General features: G+C 44.3%; 1 protein-coding gene across 1 annotated transcript in view; it reads left to right on the plus strand.

The window, feature by feature from the left end:
- The first annotated feature begins 2831 nt into the window (after positions 1-2831).
- LOC126996021 (uncharacterized) overlaps positions 2832-19753 on the plus strand; it is a 137734-nt gene continuing 120812 nt past the window's right edge. Inside the window, exon 1 of the mRNA XM_050856009.1 lies at positions 2832-2956. The gene's annotated coding sequence lies outside the window, so the exon portion shown is untranslated. The remainder of the gene's footprint in view (positions 2957-19753) is intronic.

Here is a 19753-nt window from a genome sequence, read left to right on the forward strand (position 1 = left end):
CTCACCTTCACTTCCAGCCTTGTTATATCTGCATCCTTACACACTCACACATATGCTTTTTTTTTATTCTCAGATCCTCATAACTTTACATTAACCCTCACAATCTCACAACCTCGTCCTCTCAGTCTCACACACCCCTACGTATAGTCTCTCACACAGCCTAATACCATCTCCTCCTAATAACTGAACAGCATCACACCGCCACAGTCTAACCATCTCACCCCTACCATTACAGACTATCCTCCTCTCACTCACCAATAAGACCAAATCATCATCATCATCACCACCGTCACTATCCCCACAGCTAATATTTGTTCACTTTATTTCAAAGACCTTTTCTAGCGTTTTCCGTAGCTCTCTTTCATCATTAATTTGGGCCTTGAACTTTTTAACTCACTTATATTAAACTGCCTACCTACTAATTATATTTGCTATTTTTTGCTTCATGTTCATGCCTTACACACATCGACTCACTGCTTGCTACAAAGTCAATCAAATTACGTATCTACGCGTTTTTTTTATATTATTTGTGTAATTCAGTTGTTAACTATAAAATTTAAATGCTTCAATTGTTAAATTTTAGTAGTTTACCTCGACAGAAAGACCGTAAGTATTTTTGCTTTTTTTTCACAGTAGAGGTAACAGTTCAAGGGGAAAAAAAGTAACAATAATGAAAAAAAAAAAAAAAAAAGCCCGCTACTCACTGCTCTTACAAAAGAGCAAGAGGAGTGGCCGGGAGGAGAGGTGTCCTGATACCCTCCTCTTGAAAGAGTTCAAGTCGTAGGCAGAAGGAAATACAGATGAAGGAAGATTGTTCCAGAGTTTACCAGCGTGAGGAATGAAAGAGTGAAAAGGCTGGTTAACTCGTGCGTAAGGGATATGGACAGTAAAGGGATGAGCTTGAGTAGAAAGTCGTGTGCGGCGAGGCCGCGGGAGGGGGGGAGGCATGCAATTAGCAAGTTCAGAAGAGCAGTCAGCGTGAAAATATCGATAGAAGATAGAGGCAACATGGCTGTGAGTGTGAGTGGAGCCCCCCATCCCCCCACCCGTGTTTCGTCTGACTACGAGAGCATCAACCTTCCCAGGCACGCGGGGTTCCGCATAAACTGAGCTGAGTCATGGGGTTTTCCATTTCACGATCTCCACCATTCTACCTCCCTGTGTACAATGTTCTGTTCAGTCGTCAGGAGTTATCACAATCCTCGTTACTTCTTCAAAACATCTCCTTTCACTCTACATCTTCCCACTGCGATATTCATTGTTCTCCCCATTCCATTTTTATTTTTCACGCCCCCGTCACGCTTCTCATCTCCCTGTTCCTTCACTTTACCGTTTACCGATGAAATTCAACGCTCCTATCCATGGAAAAAGAGGCATGGGAGTACCCTGCCCGCTTACGTTCTCTTCGAAGGCTGGCTGGCTGGGTCTGTTCTTTTATTCTGAGCATCCCAGGGTGGCCATGGTGTGTTTATAGAGGCCTGTGTATAGCGTAACAAAACTTTGACCGCAAGGAGCAGACTCCAGGACCCAGGCTGACCACAACAATAGAGGGGTGGTGCGGGCAGGGCTACCCCATGACCTTGACTTACCACCACCCCCCTGTGGCCTGTACAACGGCTGGTAAACGGGGCACCACTCCTTGCGTTTCATACCTCGTCCCCGGCAGAAACAAAATTTGAGAGACCACGCTATGTATATTATCGGACTAAAGATGGACGTAAACCACAGTGTTTTGACTTAACACAGGCCCCGCGTAACCCACCGACCCACAGTGCCCCGTGAGGTATGATGCCCACTTATTTTTTTTGCTTGGCGTCGACATTCCTTTGTTCGTCACTCCTGTTGAGCGTTCTACTTCACTCTCCTCGTCTTTGTTCGCGTCACGCTGCCTCGTGCCCACTTTACTCTCAGTGTCATTGTTCTCATCACGTTGTGGTGTGTTTGGGTCTCAATAACTTACGAATATTTGTATTTTATTCCACTTATCTCTTGTTTTCCTGACCTAAGCGCTGCACTCCCCTCCCTGCTTCCCACCTCACTCCCTTCTTTCATCACGCTTCACTTAATCACTTACGAATGTTTGTCTATTTTTGCTACTTCTCATTTTCTCCTGACCTATGCGCTGCACACCCCTCCCTCCTCCTCCCCATCATCTCCACGCCACCCGCACACTTCAAGCACCCTCCTACTCGATCCCCACCTCACTCCATGCATCACGCTTCACTTAACTTACGAATGTTTATCTATTTTTTTCTACTTATCTCTTTTTCTCCTGAGCTAAGCGCTGCACTCCCCTCCCTATTCCCCACATCTTCACACCACACCACGCACCTTCCCACTCCCCGCCTCACGCCCTCCATGCATCACGCTTCACTCATCTCACATCCTCTCTGTTGTGTCTAACCTCCAATAATCTCTCAGTACGGCATGCTTTGTTAACGAGACACATTGGTCATCAAACGCAGCCCCCTTGATTCGCTGGGCATTTCAAACTCACAGACAGACTTCCCGCCTGCCCGCTCAGCTGATCCACAGAACGGACCTTTTTATGACCATTTTAACATCCTTTCCAATTGCTCACTTAAAATTGTAATAATTCCTGTAACACCCCCAACAGGCAGTCACTGTTTGCGCGAAAGGGAACTGATTCTCGCGCTTTCCATATAACGTCCCCATTAGAGCTAGCAAAGTGTATATAGGTAGTATAGACAAGAAAAAAAACAGGGTAGTTTGTAGGGGATGAGTTTGGGTTGGGCGGCGTCTGGCAACAATGTGCCTCCAATGACCGGCCATTCCCATTTTCCTTTTCCCAGCGGCGGCTCAGTTCTCCTGTGGTCGCTGCGAGGGGAGGTGCTAGTGTTGTGCTCCTCGGGATTACTTCAACGCTTCCGTTCGCTGTCTGGGGATAAAACCCGATTCTGTTAAGTCAGTAACGTCAGCAGAAGCCTTCTATGAGGTCAGTATTATGTGAAACATCCGTCTTCCCTTAGAGAGTGGCGTTGAAAGAGGGGTAGCTTAAGAAAGTGAAGGAGGAGGGGCAATCTGGAGGTCAAACGCTAGTGCATGCTGTTTGGGGCCTCCACGCTGGTCAGGTCAAGTCACGGGGGCACGCGTGGGGCGGTGACGGAGGTGTGGCGCCGCGGCAGTGTTGGAGCACGTGTGTAGATAGCGTGGGTGACGGTAATTAAAGGTTAGGTATTGTATCGCCTGACACGGAAATGATCACTCGGGGCGCCGACACGGTGATGAAGACCTGCTTGTGTTGGGGCTTATGAGAGAGAGCAATATTTAGGTGAGTTTTGGTAATTTCTTATTTAATTTTTGGGTTGGTAATGAACAACGCTGCATCATAACTGCTGCAGACAAACTAATAAGACATTAGAACAACAAGAACCTTGTTGCTAAGTTACCCATAAACGAGTGTCAAGGTTAACATTGTTACCTACCTTGATGACTCAATTTAATAACTAGTACGGTAAATGAGTGAGCGGGTAGTTACTCCAAACAGGCAGTAACATGCGCTAACTGGCCAACAGTCACTCATTTTTTCGTGTAATCGACCAGCACCTTGCGGAGCCTCACTCAACAATGTATATGTGGGTATTTCAGTGTGATGTGTATAGGACACAGATAATATTAATGAACTCTCGGTTTTGAGTGGACCAAAGATTCTAAATTGAACTATAAGTAGGAGAGGGGCTTTTAATTATGGTAAGTAAAGTTTGGATGTAGTCGTAAGTGGTTCCATCCATGATCTGGTTCAAGTATTGTGAGAAAACGATACCGTGTATGGGTAACTTTATTTTTTATGGTTACTCCATCCAGCCCATAGTATAATAAGAAAATATTCACTGGTGGTGCAAATTCAAGCAATGCTCGCTGTGACGTTACGGTAGACAATCTCGTCGTGTGGCCTCAACCGAGGCTAAAATAGTTGTTTTCTTAAAATATAAGTTTCTTTATCCTTGGATAAATAATTCGCCCTGTGTTTGCAACGTCGTGCTGTAAAGTGTAAACTGAGGCAACAAGTTGCGACAAGATGGCGGCGTTAGCCAAATGGCCCAAGAACTTCTTGTGCCAGGGGGAAGGGGGGGAGGGGGGCAGCGTTTGTAAACAAAGGAGACGCAGTTTATATGTGCGGTTAATGTCAACTAGGTATAAGGAAGATGAATGATGGTTCACAGAAACTTCATCACTTCCATCATCATTAATTTTGTGACGTCACGGCCTATGGCCGAGCTGGGGCCGGTGTGGCGTGCCTGTGGTTCCTCCGTGCCTCCAGTACTCCAAGGTAAAGAGAATAGAACGTTGGTTTACCAGGGGGTGGGGGTGGGGGGGCGACGTACCTAAATTTGTCTCTTCTGCGCATGACGTCACGTGAAATATGATTGAGGGGTCCGGGCATGGCAGAGAGCTCAGTCTCGCGCGCACCAGCTTCCTGACGAGCTCCTCACTCACTCAATGGAAAACTTAGCTAAAGTGTGTTTTCTTTCAATATGCCAACTATTTGTATTGAGCGCGGTTGTCGAGCAGTTATGTGAGAGGAAACAGTAATATACGGTTTCATCGGCTGCCAAGAGATCAAGAACTTAGAAGGAAATGGATGGAAATGTGATATAAAAGAATTTTATTCTCGAGCAGATTCTTTAGTCTCCTCTCACATTTACATTTTTTTCTTTAAATGAATCCTGTCAGTGATTGATGGTAAACTATAGTGGGTAAAGATTCGTATTAGGTCTGTGCCAGTATCTCATAATCTACTTTATGAAACATCACTATCTCTTCATATATCTTTTCTACAAACCTTCAACAGTCATGGAAACGCTTTGGAAATCCAATTCAAGGACTTTTTTTTTACTCTTGAAAATAGGGGATAATGTTTACGAAAGCGCGTCGCCTCCTCTGCTGGCCGCGGCGACACTGCAGCCGCCGCAGCCGCAAAATAGCTCGCAGAGGGCTTAGGGTCGGGGAGCATATTTAAACTACTCCAACCGAACTTTACGACCTACTAACGGGGGGGGCTGCGCCCCCCTCGACCCCCCCTTCTAAACAGGGGGGGCTGGACCCCCCCCTCATGTATATGTGACTTATTTCAGCGAGGAGGTATTTCTCGCAACACCCGCTGCAGAGTCGCCGCGGCCAGCAGAGGAGGCGACGCGCTTTCGTAAACATTATCCCCTATTATCAAGAGTAAAAAAAAAGTCCTTGAATTGGATTTTCAAAGCGTTTCCATGACTGTTGAAGATTTGTAGAAAAGATATATGAAGAGATACTGATGTTTCATAAGGTAGGTAATGAGATACTGGCACGGACCTAAAACGAATCTTAACCCTATAGTGAATCCACGAGGAACTGGCGGATTGGGGGGTTTCTGCGGGGGTCTCTCCTCCCGTACCACGGTGCCACATCTCTTGTCTCCAATTGTGGGATTAGAGTCAAGGTGTTAAGTGGACCACCATTAGCCTCCCTTCATTTCCTCCTCCTCCTCTTCCTCCTTTCTCTCTCTCTCTCTCTCTCTCTCTCTCTCTCTCTCTCTCTCTCTCTCTCTCTCTCTCTCTCTCTCTCTCTTTTCTTCGGGGACGAGAATACAGGCTGTCTTGGTGACCTGTTCGTCATGCACTCATGATCCAGTTTGGCGCAGACTCTTTCAATAGTTCTTTCACTAACATTAGTGGCTCTTGCTTTTCTTGCAGTTACTCTTGCGAGTGGTATGATAAATCCTGTTGTTTTTTTCGTCTAAAAAGTACTTGTTTACATTGTAAATGAGTTCTTTCTCGCGGCTGTGCAGCCAACGACGTGGAGAGGCAGGGAGAGGGAGGGAAGGGAGAGGCAGAGGCGGGAGCGGGCCACCCATGGGCCCACCTGCTGACCCTTCCATGACCTTGAGAGAAGTGACCTGGGCTCTGGATGTGTAGAATGACAACGTTGGAATACAACGCTGTCAAGTGTCGTGGTATTTATACAAAATATTTGTTATTCGCCAAACACCGCGAATTGGACGCAGAATTGTCAGGGGCATGTCGGCAACATTTCGGCGACAATTCGGGGTCCATTTTGCATTCGTGCACATTCGGCGAAGGGCCGCGAATTTTTCTTGCAACATGAAACTTTCGTCGCGGTGGTGACCAACTGTCAAAAATCGCGCGGTGGACCCAAAAATGTTTCCAAAAGGCTAAGAACAGGCAAGGAAGATGCCGAACTTGTCCACGACACAGGATAACTTGCATATTCGCGCACATTCGTGAACCGAAATTCAGCCGTATTTCTAGCAAAAACGGGCTTTCACACTTCAGCGATCTTGAACGCGACAGCTGCCCGACTGCCATTCGTACATTCGGGTTCATATTCGTAGCACATCGTCTAGCCATCGTTGGGAAAATCCGTGCATCACGACTGCTGGACGATGAGTCGGCAAGAAGCACGAAATATAAGCGCTGCGCTTATTTTTCGGGCAGCCAAGAGCATGGCCGGCAACCTTATCAAAGATCAGGCAAAAGTGCTGCAGGCATCGTGCAGCACTCGCAGTGATCGTCCAGCTGTTGTGCAGCTTTTGTGATAGGTCGGGCAGCATTCGTGCAAAGATCGGGTACGAAATTAAAATTTTGACCGTTACAATAGCTGCACAGCAACTGCACGATAGCTGCCCGGTGAATCGTTCACGAGCGAATGCTGAACGATAGCTAAACGAGTGCTGGCCGACATGTCAGCAGCGCGCGAGTGTTTTTGGCAATTTTTTCGGCCCGTTGGGTACAAAAACCGCCACCACGCTCGCTTCCCTTCGAAGTCCTGCAATCCTACTTGACGTCCTGATACTCCCTGTCGCCCTGCCTGCCACCCTACACTCCTGACGCCCCTGTGTGGTGCACTTGCACAACCGGCTGACAACATGGCCCAGACACCTTACATAAGTCGCTAAAAAGAGCCCACAGATGGCGGGCGGGCACTTTTTTTTTTTTCCAAGGTCGCACCCAGTTCCCGGATTAGCAAGTGAGGGAAAGGGGGCTGCACATACCCTGTCAGGCTGTCAGGAGTCGTTCTCCATTCGTCCAGCAATCGAGCAGCATTTGTTTAGCAATCGGGCAGTGTTCTTTACTGTCGTTTTTTCCGGGCTTTAGTCGGGCAGGAATCGTCTACTGAAAAAAACGTTAAATTCAAATCTTAAGATTGATCGTCTTCGATCGTTTGAATACCGGGCAACTGTCGGGAAAGTATCGTTATGGTTGTGCAGCTTCCGTCCAGCATTCGGGCAATACTCGTGCAAGCGTCGTGCCAAAATAATCCACACCCATGGGACGGGCCAAAGTGCACCAATTTCAAACGATACCAGAACGAACCAGTATCGTGGCGCTTTCGTCCCGAGATCGCCTAAGTGTGAATAGGGTTTAACATGAGAGAGGGAGAAGTGGAGAATGTTAGATGTGCTGAAGAGTTTCCTCTTGATATTGTAGTCTGTCGCCTTGAAGTGACGAGAACAAACTTCTACCTTTGGCACATCCAGGTTATCCGACCGCCGAAAAGCATGAGTTTATTGTTTTAACACCGTCTTGTTTGTCACTGGAAACGACTGATTTGAATGTTATGTGTACTGTTTCGTCCTTGATTACTGCAACCCAACTCGTTTTTTTTTTTCTATTTTTTTTACGGTAAAGAAACAGCTCGGGGGCAAAAAGAAAAACAACCACCCGCAAATCACTGCTCCTGTAAAAAGAGTTAAGAGGAGTGGCCTAAAGCGAGGTAAATTTCTGAAGGAGAGGTGTCCTGATACTCTCCTCTTGAAAGTGTTCGAGTCGTAGGGCGGAGGAATTACAGATGAAGGAAGATTGCTCCAGAGTTTACCTGCGTGAGGGATGAGAGAGAGAGTTAACTGGTTAACTCTTGCATAAGAGATTAGGACAGTATAGGGATGAGCTTGAGTAGAAAGTCGTGTGCAGCAGGGCCGCGGGAGGGGGTAGGCATGCAGTTAGCAAGTTCAGAACAGCAGTCAGCGTGAAAATATCGATAGAAGATAGAGAAGCAACATTGCGGCGGAATTTATGAGGTAGAAGACTATCAGTGAGAGGAGAGGAGTTGATGAGACGAAGAGCCTTACTGCTGTATTAACAGTCAATCTATTCCCCCTTCCCGCGAGGAAAGCAGTCTTAGTGGACCAAACGGTATTATCGATGACGAGGGGTGTCTTTGTGCAGCGCGCGAAGCGGCGAGCGGGAAGGAAACGAACTATTTTCTCTCTTCAGGAAGAGAAGCTGAAGACCACCTCTTCGCCAATATCTTCGCACATATAATGATTTATTACAACATTTTTTTTCATGTTGCTGTATTATTAATTGGGTATAAGAACAAAAAAATTTCTGGGCCTTATATAAAAAGTCATACAATGCGAGAAACAATATTTTATCGGTTTATTCAAGACTTCACGGTTCCTATAATAATATAACCCAACATTGGAACACGCCACCCGTTTCACTATATATTCACCAGTTCTAACAACAATTCTCGTTCTTGAGCGTTTATAGGGCTGGCCCTTCCAACCACCAGCATGGAGGGTGCTGGGATGAATTTTAAAGTGACGGGCTCCGGCCTCCGGGGCGCATATTTCCCAAGTGAGTATGTGTGAGTATGTGGAGGTATATGGTGCTTGGCTTCCCACGGCCAATCTTCGTTGTCTCAACTCGTGACGTCTCCTGTGGGTGGAGCTTAAGGAAAGCTCAGCAGAACAGATGATACCATTTTCCACCCACTGATAGGAGCTCGAAAACTAGTTAAAAAAATATTCACACGGGAGAAAGAGATGTCTCATGGAACAGGCCGAGAATAAAGAAAATATACACATTTCATTCTCCAGCGGTCTCCTAAGCTCCGCCCACAGATGACATAACAAGCTGGAACAGCGATGATTGGCCGTGGGAAGGCAGGCACCTCATACCCGTATAGACTGTGCGACTTATTAAGGATGTTTAGGATAAACCTACTACAATATTATTATTTGCTCCATAATATATGCATGTGTGTTACGTTAGTCTTGTTTTTGGATTTTTTTATTTTTTATTCTAAAGAGGTCTCCTAAGCTCCGCCCACAAGTGACGTAACGAGCTGTGAGAGCGAAACAAACGTCGCCACTGCTACCAACGAACGCATCAATATAAAATTTTCTGCTATATATAGTGTAGCCTATGTCACTGCATCAAGCACTGTTTACATAAAGATCAGCCACACAATATTTTCCATTATAGAAATGTACCTAAAATGCATTAATGATTGGGTTTTCAACATTTGTTTGATTTGCAGTAGTACCAACACTACACGGAAAGATAGCTTCCGAGGGGAAAGAGAAGCGAGCGTTTGTTAATACCTTCAAACGGAAAGACACTCTCTTAAGAGACGCTTCGACGAAGAGGGAAGAGATTGACTTATAATCCCGCCGTTAGACTATACTCTGTCCGAAAGAGCTGTGTGAGTGGAGCCCCCCCACACGTGAGATGCATACTCCATACGAGGACGGACAAGGCACCTGTATATGGGTAGTAACTGTACGGGGGAAAAGATCTGGCGGAGAGAGAGAAGAGATAAGAAGTTTTGAGTTAAGGATAGACCGAGGATGTTTAGTGTAGAAGGTGATAGCTGAGTGTTGTCGAAGAATAGGGGTTGGGTGTTTGGAAGATTGTGTCGAGTTGATTGGTGGAGAAACTGATTTTTTAAGGCATTGAAGGATGTCCGGTTCATTCTGCCCCAATTGGAAATAATAGCAAGGTCTGATGTTAAGCGTTCTGCAGCCTCCCGTCTGGAGTCTTGTAATTCCTGTTGGGAAGGTCTTCTGTTGAAAATTGAATAATGCAAAGTAGAGTCATCGGCGCACTAGTGGATAGGATAGTTCGTTTTGGAAAGAAGATCATTGATGAATAACATCAAGAGAGTGGGTGATAGGACAGAGCCCTGCGGAATACCACTGTTGATAGGTTTAATTAAGGGAAGAACAGACCGTCTATCACAGCAGAGATAGAACAGCCAGAAAGAAACAAGAGATAAAGGTACAGAGAGAGGGATAGAATCCGTAGGAGGGTAGTTTAGAAAGCAAAGAATTGTGCCAGACTGAGAATATCGTGCACAATGATCAGTTTATAAGTATGTCGGTCACTGGGTCCCAGGTAACATTGCTCCAAGATGGCGTGCTGCGTGCGCACACATTGGCTAATGCATTGTGGGTAAAACAAGTTTATTGACATCCTTACTTTCTATATCCTGGAATGTCACCTCTGTATCTTCTTGCTTTCTGCGTTGTTGGTCCATGGTGTGTCCCTTTCTGCCCCATCTGATTCGCCGTCCTTGTCTTTCATCTCATTTCCTGCATTTTAGCACTCCCCCCTAATAACTTTAAAGGCAGTGTCAGGTTCTTTCACAGCAACAGAGCCTCTTGGGAGATTGTCCCCTCGTCACACTACAGCCCACGTGAAACCACTCGTACCTTTCACAAGCTACATGTATGCTTCTGCTTTAGGTTTTACGACATAGGCCGCAGGCTCTACTTGATATTGCCCTTCCTCACTAGTTCTGTGATGCTCCAAAAACTTAAAACAAAAATATTTGAAATCTGCCCACGACGCTTTACGATGCTGCTGGCTTTACCGTTCTCTACCTCTAGTGATGCCACTTGGGGAGTGTTGCAATACTGTCTGGCGAGTCTGCATGCTGTCTCAGTTATTTTGCCATGTATCGAGCCTGCCATACGAAACTTTTCCTGGAATAATGCTTTTATTATAGGGCAATGGCAATAGATCTTGTTTAATTAAGTGGGTTAGGATTCGTTTTAGGTCCCTCTGTTTTCGATGTAATGAAATAATTTTTCACAAATATGGGAGTAGAATGCGAAGCAACACGCAGTAGAACTCTAGGGTCACTTGCTATTTTAATTATAGAAAACAAAAAAAAACATCGAATCAAATACCTCGAAATTCAGCTCTGCCAACCGTTCGCCATTTCCGCCCTTACTTCCTGCCTGTGGGTGTGTGCACGGCCCCTGGCTTCGAGTTAGGTTACCATTTATTTTAAGATAGGTTACCATTTTTGTGGTTTACCAGGGTTGTGTTAGTTCAGAAAACATGGAACGGCAGCGTGCGGTCTGGTTGTGGGGAAGGAATGCGAGGCTGCACTGTGAAGCTAACGTGATATGATCCAGACGTTATCATACCAGCCTCCAGAGAGAGAGAGAGAGAGAGAGAGAGAGTTATACTGCTGACAAAACATTGGGAAGGAGGCAGAGGGGGGGGGGGGGGGGTTGAATGGGGAAGGGTGATGGAAAACTGCTGACACATGACCTAGCTGTTGGGAGGGAGGTAGAGGGGGGTGAGAGGGGAAGGGTTATCGGAGACTGCTGACTGTTGACCCATTGGCAAAGAGGTGGAGGGGGAAGAGATAGATGCAAGATGGTGGAGCGAGTCTTGTTCCCTCATCACAACTAAACGGGGTGAAGGAAGATGGAGAAGGTGGCTTCGACCAGCGTGGCACACACACACACACACACACACACACACACACACACATACACACAAGTACTTAATAGTAATATGTATGGCCAGTAGAAGGGTTTATCCCATATTTTTTTTTAGTAATCCATTGGTAACCCTGAATTATTACTGTCACCTAACGTCTGGTCATTGACTTTCCACTCACGCATTTAGCAAGTCTTGATCCATGCGATAATTATATTCACTCAGTTATCGTTCATCTCGCATGGTAATACCGTACGACATGAATAAGAGAAAAAAAAAGGAGGCAATTTTTCCCCGAAAGGAGATAGCGATTTTAATATAAATGTATAACCAATAACGATGCAAATATTGTGTGATGTAAATAGTTGCCTGTCGTATAATTTCTGGTAACTGCTGCGCCGTGTGTGCCGCGCTGCCACCTGATATTCTGGCGTCAGTTCTCTTGATATTTTATTTCATTTTTTTCTTATATCTTTCAGTGGACTCTTCATGAAAATTCTTCCATATGACACAGTAAATTAGATTACATACTTATCCATCTTTAATTTGTTTCAGTGAATTGAAAAAAAAATTATTCCATATGACACACAATGCATTAGATTACGAAAGCACCCTCTTATTTTGTTTCGTTGCTTACATATGTCAGAATAAATTACATTATATACATCTCTTTCATCCTCATATTTTGTTTCATTACTTTCTTCCACCTTTCAGTGAGCTCAAAGGAAACTGGATTCCATAGGACCCAATAAATTAGATTCATATGCGTCCGAGCCAGGGGGGCTGCAGCCACCCCAGATTTAGGCAGACAAAGATTTTTCGGGCAGAGTAGCCATCATAGCCTGGTATTTCGTTGGGGATATACCCCAATGGAGGAAGGCGGTGCATGCCGCGCAACCCCCCCAGACGGCTGGTAGAGAGATACCCAATTCTTTCAAGGAGGAGGCCCAACAACGGGGCTGAGGGTGTCGGAAAGAGCCCACCTTTCCACCCCCATGGTAACTGATAGGTCTCGAACCCACGCCTTAGCACCCCGCCGAAGCGCAAGGCAGAGACTCTACCACGGGACCACGGGAGCCCCCGACAACCTTGGAGGGGGGGGGGAAGATTGCTCCCTCTTGCAAGAGGGAGCACGGGCCTTTGCCAAAGGCAGCCCGTAGCAGGGAGCCGACAGACCGACTCTATCGGCGATCGAAATCTAGCCGACCAAGTCGGTCTGTCGACGAGGACTGGCGTGTCTCTGACACCCCTAGGGGGGGGGGGGGGGTTTGCTCCCTCTTGCACGAGGGAGCACGGGCCTTTGCTAAAGGCGGCCCGTAGCAGGGAGCCGACAGACCGACTATATCAGCGATCGAAATCTAGCCGACCAAGTCGGTCTGTCGACGAGGACTGGCGTGTCTGGACTCTGGATCATCTTCTTCTAAGATTAACCCCTAAGAAGGGGAACGGGCCCTTGTCTAGTACGACGGCCCGTCGCAGTTATGGCTGGGGCGGACTCTGGATAGTAGGGGTGGGCAGGTACCGGTACCAGTACCGGTACTAACGGTACCAGCTAAACGGTACGGTACCGGTACCAGATTGCTCGGTACAGGTACCAGTTGCTCGGATTTATTTATTGGATTTATTGATAATTCTTCATGTCCGATTTTTTTTTTTAGGTTGCTAATAAATATTGTTATTAGACTATAATCGAGTACATCCATAATAACTATACATTCTATTTTTTTATCGAAAAAATAAATATTCACTTCATTCAGAGAGAGAGAGAGAGATCACCACTTAGTAAGTGGATATCTCGGTGATATGGGTAGTGGGTACTCGATCATAGTCTAATAACAATAACAGTATATATTAGCGTTTTCTAAAGACTCGTGGGACTCACTAACTTTTAACCCAAGACTTCGTTTTCTTTTTACTTGCCACTGTTAAATTCGTATGACTCGTTAACTTTTAGAGAGAGAGAGAGAGAGAGATCATATTTATCCAATAAAGCATTAACGAAAAAAGAGTTTGAATCCCTTGGCGAGAGTTTTTGGCTATAAAGAATTGCACGATGGATTATATAAGATGATTAAATATTGGAGGTGAGTAGCCGAGAGAGAGAGAGAGAGAGAGAGAGAGAGAGAGAGAGAGAGAGAGAGAGAGAGAGATCATATTTATCCAATAAAGCATTAACGAAAAAAGTTTGAATCCCTTGGCGAGAGTTTCTGGCTATAAAGAATTGCATGATGAATTATATAAGATGATTAAATATTGGAGGTGTAGCAGGCGAGAGAGAGAGAGAGAGAGAGAGAGAGAGAGAGAGAGAGAGAGAGAGAGAGAGAGATCACCACTTAGTGAGTGGATATCTCGGTGATATGGGTAGTGGGTACTCGATCATAGTCTAATAACAATAACAATATTTATTAGCAATCTAAAAAAGAAAAAGAATCGGACATGAAAAATAACCAGTAACTCCAATAAATAAATAAAATAATGGACACGGGAGCTGTGATGGAAACGGAAAGCAGGACAAAATGGTGGGAACTTGGGGAGACGGTCAGCGGGGCAGTGACTCAGCGTCTACACACAGGGCTCATACCACATGGAGGCGGGCGAGCGCCGAGCGTCACCAAGATCCTAACGGTACCGGTACTAGCGGCAATGCGGTACCAGGTACCGGTACCTGGTACCGATAACTGGTATCGGTACTGGTACCGCGAAGCATCATGATCACTTGGGTTCCGGGAAGCTTAATGATCACTCGCCGGTACCTGGTATCGATAACTGGTATCGGTACTGGTACCGCGAAGCATCATGATCACTTGGATTCCGGGAAGCTTAATGATCACTCGGCACTGCGCATTGCCGCTAGTACCGGTACCGTTTGGATCTTGGTGACGCTCGGCGCTCGCCCGCCCGCCTCCATGTGGTATCACGCGGTATGAGCCCTGTGTGTAGACGCTGAGTCACTGCCCCGCTGACCGTCTCCCCAAGTTCCCACCATTTTGTCCTGCTTTCCGTTTCCATCACAGCTCCCGTTTCCATTATTTTATTTATTTATTGGAGTTACTGGATAATTCTTCATGTTCGATTCTTTTTCTTTTTTAGGTTGCTAATAAATATTTTTATTGTTATTAGTCTATGATCGAGTACATCCATAATAACTAAACATGCTAATTTTTTTTCGAAAAAATAAATATTCACTTCATTCAGAGAGAGAGAGAGAGAGAGAGAGAGAGAGAGAGAGAGATTTACATAGAAAATTAGACCACACAGACTCCATGGTACAGACTAGGTGGTCTGTCCTTAAACCTAAGTGATTTTACTTTAATCAGAAGGCTTCTAAACGTTGCATTTCTACTCTAGTTGATATTAAGTTGAAGGAAGAGAGAGAGAGTTTTCTTTACAGGAAATTTGTTTGGGAATTTCATCAGAAGTCATTAAGAAAAAAAACTCCTTTGGGTACCGGTACTAACGGTACTTGAGTTTTCGGTACCGGTACTCAAATTAACGGTACTTGCCCATCCCTACTGGATAGGGTGGCCGGTTTTATATAAGCCTGGGCCAGTGAGTTGCCAGCTACTGCCAGTCAGTACAACGTTTTACCCTGCCGTGCGCATTCCTAGGGCACCGTACTCACGCCGTGAGAACACCGGGGGGAGAAATTATGACCTGGTACAAGGTCTAAATAAATAAATTCTTTAGATCTTGACCTGGTAAAGGCTGATACGCGTCCGGCAAGAGCCGGTACGTGCACGGTGCTTGCCCGGCAGAGACACGGTAATGAAGAACATTGTACGGTGTCGGCACGGTATCTCGTGATCAAAAATTCTGTCGGGCCGCTCTCGGATAAAGTTATTGTCGACTGCGGCTTTTTTGGCCACTAACTGGTACGTGCCGGCGTGGAAAGATGTGCGCTCGTTGACCGCCGACCAGTGCCGATTTTTCCGTGGGCGTGCCGAAGTAACCCGATTCAGTGTGATTCGAGATGTACCGGTCGTTGGTGGGACAGGGCCTTTATCTAGCTTGCTGTTATCCCTTCTTCTCCAGAAGCAAGCACAGCGACAACAATCAATAAGTCATGGTTAATGCTGGCCATGTTTGTCAGGGAAAGGCGCACGACGGAGGGACGGAGTCTATCTCATCCGTGCCGGGCGGCTGCTGTTTTGGTGACGTAATTTTTGTCATTAACGTCAATAGTTAGAATAGTGAACATAATTATTTTTCCATTCTTTCATAAACTGAATAAAAAGGGTAGACTTAAATAAATGCCTAAAATAAGAATATAAGATAACTTTTTTTTTCTTTACCATGTCCTATATACCAAAAAAAAAAAGAGGAAAAAAATATTTATAAGCAAATAATTAAATTCTTACTTATTTGAAATTATTATGTAAAGAACGCCTAAAATAGTTTTTTTTAAATTATTATTTAAAAAAAAATATATCATAAGTTTTAATGATCGGATGATCGGAATGATTAAACGGAACAACAGTACTTAGAAAAATGATCGGATGATCGGAATCGGATCAGTTGCCCAAAGTGATCGGATGATCGGGGATCGGAACAGCAAAAAAGTGATCGGTGCCCACCACTGCGATATATATATATATATATATATATATATATATATATATATATATATATATCTAGATATATATATATATATATATATATATATATATATGTGTGTGTGTGTGTGTGTGTGTGAATTTACAGGCAAAACATTTTTCGGGCAAATAAATATTTTACAGGCCGAGTTCAGGCCCCCCCCCCCATGAAATGGGTCCCGTATACATCGAGGTTAGAATACCTCATACCTTCATGGTCCCGTACGCCTATGATTAGATTCAGAGTTGGGCATCGCTAACGGATTTGAACTTCCGCTATCACAAATCCGCAAACTTATTCCATAACTTTCGCAATCGCAATTCCGCAAATTTCGAGATTGTTTAAATCGCAATCGCAAATCCGCTATCGCAAATAGCTCCATAATATTTGCAGTCTTCCGCCACAAAACTTGACAAAAATTATAATATCAATGGTTCTCGAATCTCTTCTCATTCTATTTGCGATGTAGTGCTGTAGCTAGGTATTCAGTTTCAATTTTTGTTTTATTTGAAAACCTAGAGTACAAAGAAAACTTTTTTCATGACCAGCATTGACCATACATACGCTACTGCTACTTCAAATATGGACAATTTGTAATCATACTAATTAATTTCTAATAATCTGATTAGCATCTATTTTAAACTTATTTTTAATGAGAAGGACCAAAGGAAGTTCATCAGTGTGACTCTCACAACTAAATCCGTATTCAAATGCCCTGTCTCCTTTAAATTACTTATTATAATGTTTATAATAAGGTCCCCTGAGAGGTTTATGTGAGTATGCTTTTTGTAAAAAGTGTAAAAGGCAACAACTTAAAAAAAAGTTTTGAAGTTAATGTTTTTATTTTAATATTTGAAAAATCTATCAGATTGAGGCTGTCCGGGGTGAAACGGGCTGGCTCCTCCACGTGTTAACGGAGGTTAGCGGAAGTAATACCGCAAACGCTAATCCGCAAATTAGCGACCATTTTGTCGCAAACGCAAATGAAATGGAACTTCTGCTGTTGCGGATTTGCTGACTAATTAGCGTAAGTGCCCAGCACTGATTAGATTACATACATCTCCTCCATATTCTTATTTGGTTTTCATTACTTCTGTCTGACACAGTTAATTACATTATATACATGTCATCCATCGTCTTTGTTTAATTATTTTCTCATCCGTCATTAAGCTCAAGAAAACAGACTGCTTACATCTCTTCCATCCTCTCAAAGACAACTGGATTTCATGTGACTAAATAAGTTGCATTACATGCAGCTCTTCCCTCTTAATTCGTTTCATTACTTCATTCATTCATTCATTCATTCCATTCTTTCAGCGAGAGCTCAAAGGAAATCCACATGCCGTTCAAAAGAGCTAATCACACGCACCTCTTCCTTCATCTTATTAGCCCCCCAACTCGCTGACCGGCTGGCATATGAACATTACTGGGAAACCTCATTCAGACTCGTTATCACACGGGGAAGTTTGTTGGACAGGAGCCAAGTCAGCGGAGGTCCTCAGTGTGGTAGGGAAGGAGGGCGAAGGGACGCTGATTAGGTAACCGTTGAAACAAAGGAAAGTGGTGACATCTGGTTTTCCATATAAGCGAGGATATTGTGGTGTTCATTTTATTTCGAGTGGGAGTGTTAGTGGATTCCTGTAACATTCCGTGCAGTAGTTTTGTGAGAATCAATGTTTTCGTATTGTGGAAGTTTTAAAGATGAGTGTGACTGTAGTGGAGGTGTTGAAACCGAGGAACAATAGAGAGAGAATAGCCGTTAGAATTTCCATATAAACGAGGAGAATTTGTGTTGATCTTTTGAATCGTAGATGAGGGAGTTGAAGCAATTTGAGTGCTGATGCGATTAGATTTAGCGGCGCGTTCCCAGCTTGTTACGGGAGTTTGGTGAGGACGTGGAGCATTGGTAAGGTATCGTGGGAGAGTGAGTGAGTGACGCAGCTTCAGAATCAGTCGAAGCATTACATAGTTTACTCGCCGTGTAGTCTAGAATATGTTGTTTTAGGGTCATATTTCGGAAACGTTTCGGCGCCTAAACGCACACATTTGACAAGGCTTTCGTAGGAGTTTTGGTAATTTCCAGAGGTATTTTTATGACGCTATTGGTAGTTTGACCCTTCTTCTGTACCGTGAACCTAAAAATGGCACGACTAAACAGCAATATTGGCATGTGAATAAAAGAACGAGACTGACAAACTAGCTTCAGTCTCGTTCTTTTGTTCACCTGCCACGACTGATCTCCTTTCTGGCTTTTGGAAATGGTTAATGTAAAAGGCGAAAGTGTCTGACAATACGGATCTTAAATCTATTCAAACTGATCGGGTATTATTACGATTCCTGACTTCCATTTTGTTATGCTGTTATTTTGAAAATGTATACGATGAGCGATGGAAGAGAGTTATGGTATGGCGTATTATCCAGGTCGAGTGAGTACAATCAACAGAGAAATGTATATATGTATTTGCTGTTATTGCGACGCGCTGCCGTTGTAGTGTCATTATGTAGTGGCGTCCAGATTAAATTAAAGGACGCTCGGGAGTTGTGTTTTATTTTAATGTGTGTGTGTGTGTGTGTGTGTGTGTGTGTGGATGCTGTAGCGCTGTCATGTGATGCTGAAGCTCACATAATTAACTGTTCACTGACAATCAACATTTTATTATTTTTTCCCTCTTGATGTATCTCTAACACCGGTCAATGTTCATGATGCACTCCGCTCTTTTTTTTGTTTTTCTTTTTTTTTTGTTTCGCGCTCGATGTCAGGGACGAAAAATGTTTTGGTGATACGGCAAAAACAATACATCCAATATAAGTAATTAAGCTTCCGTTATTTCGAAACAGTGCAATATTTTATGTGACACTACCATGGCCTTTCTGTTTGAGCCGCATCGATTGTTAAATTATTCCAGCGATATGCCGTTCGTGCCGTTCAGCATAATCTCCCCCGGCATTGTTTGTTATCCCTCGGTCATGTGCAGCTATAAGTGCGTTCAGTTGAAGCTTGCACCTGGAGCCTAGCGAAGGTTTGTAAGCTGCTCTGTGATTGGCTGCCGCTCCTCTCACTCACTTATCATTGACACACTTTAATGCGACACACCTCTGTATTTTTTGCTCTAATTCGTCTCATATGCAAGATTATTCGTTTTGGTTGGTACCATTACACTCAGCAATGATTGTAGATCTCACATATGTTTGTCAATTCTCTGTAAACCAAAAATTAAAGAAATTACCGAGTGGTGAAGTGAAAGATGGAGTCATAAATGTTTATACCCTATTTTATTCTTCGCTGATTATTTCATGGAACTGCTAAACTACAGTTCATGAAAATGGTAACATCTAATGGGGAAAGTTATCCTGAACACGATGGTGTTGTCATATTTTAGATAAAGTGGAAACGAAAGGAGTTCGGCAGCTTTTTATAACAAGATGTAGTTGTGTCCCGGCAGCGGGACGCTCGGCGTAATGGCCGCGGCGTCGAGGTGACTGGTGAGGCAGCGGCAGGGAGACTGGTTCAGCACATAAATCTTGTCATTAAGTGGTGTATATCTCCCTTATTTTCCATTTTAACACAAATCTGATTGTGTCATCGTCTTCAGAAAACATTTTTCTATCACATGACACGGTTTATATTAACATAAGCCTTTTAATTCCATGACATAACACACACAAAATGAAGAGTG

The sequence above is a fragment of the Eriocheir sinensis genome, chromosome 9 (genome assembly GCF_024679095.1).
Source record: "Eriocheir sinensis breed Jianghai 21 chromosome 9, ASM2467909v1, whole genome shotgun sequence".
Taxonomy (NCBI): domain Eukaryota; kingdom Metazoa; phylum Arthropoda; class Malacostraca; order Decapoda; family Varunidae; genus Eriocheir; species Eriocheir sinensis.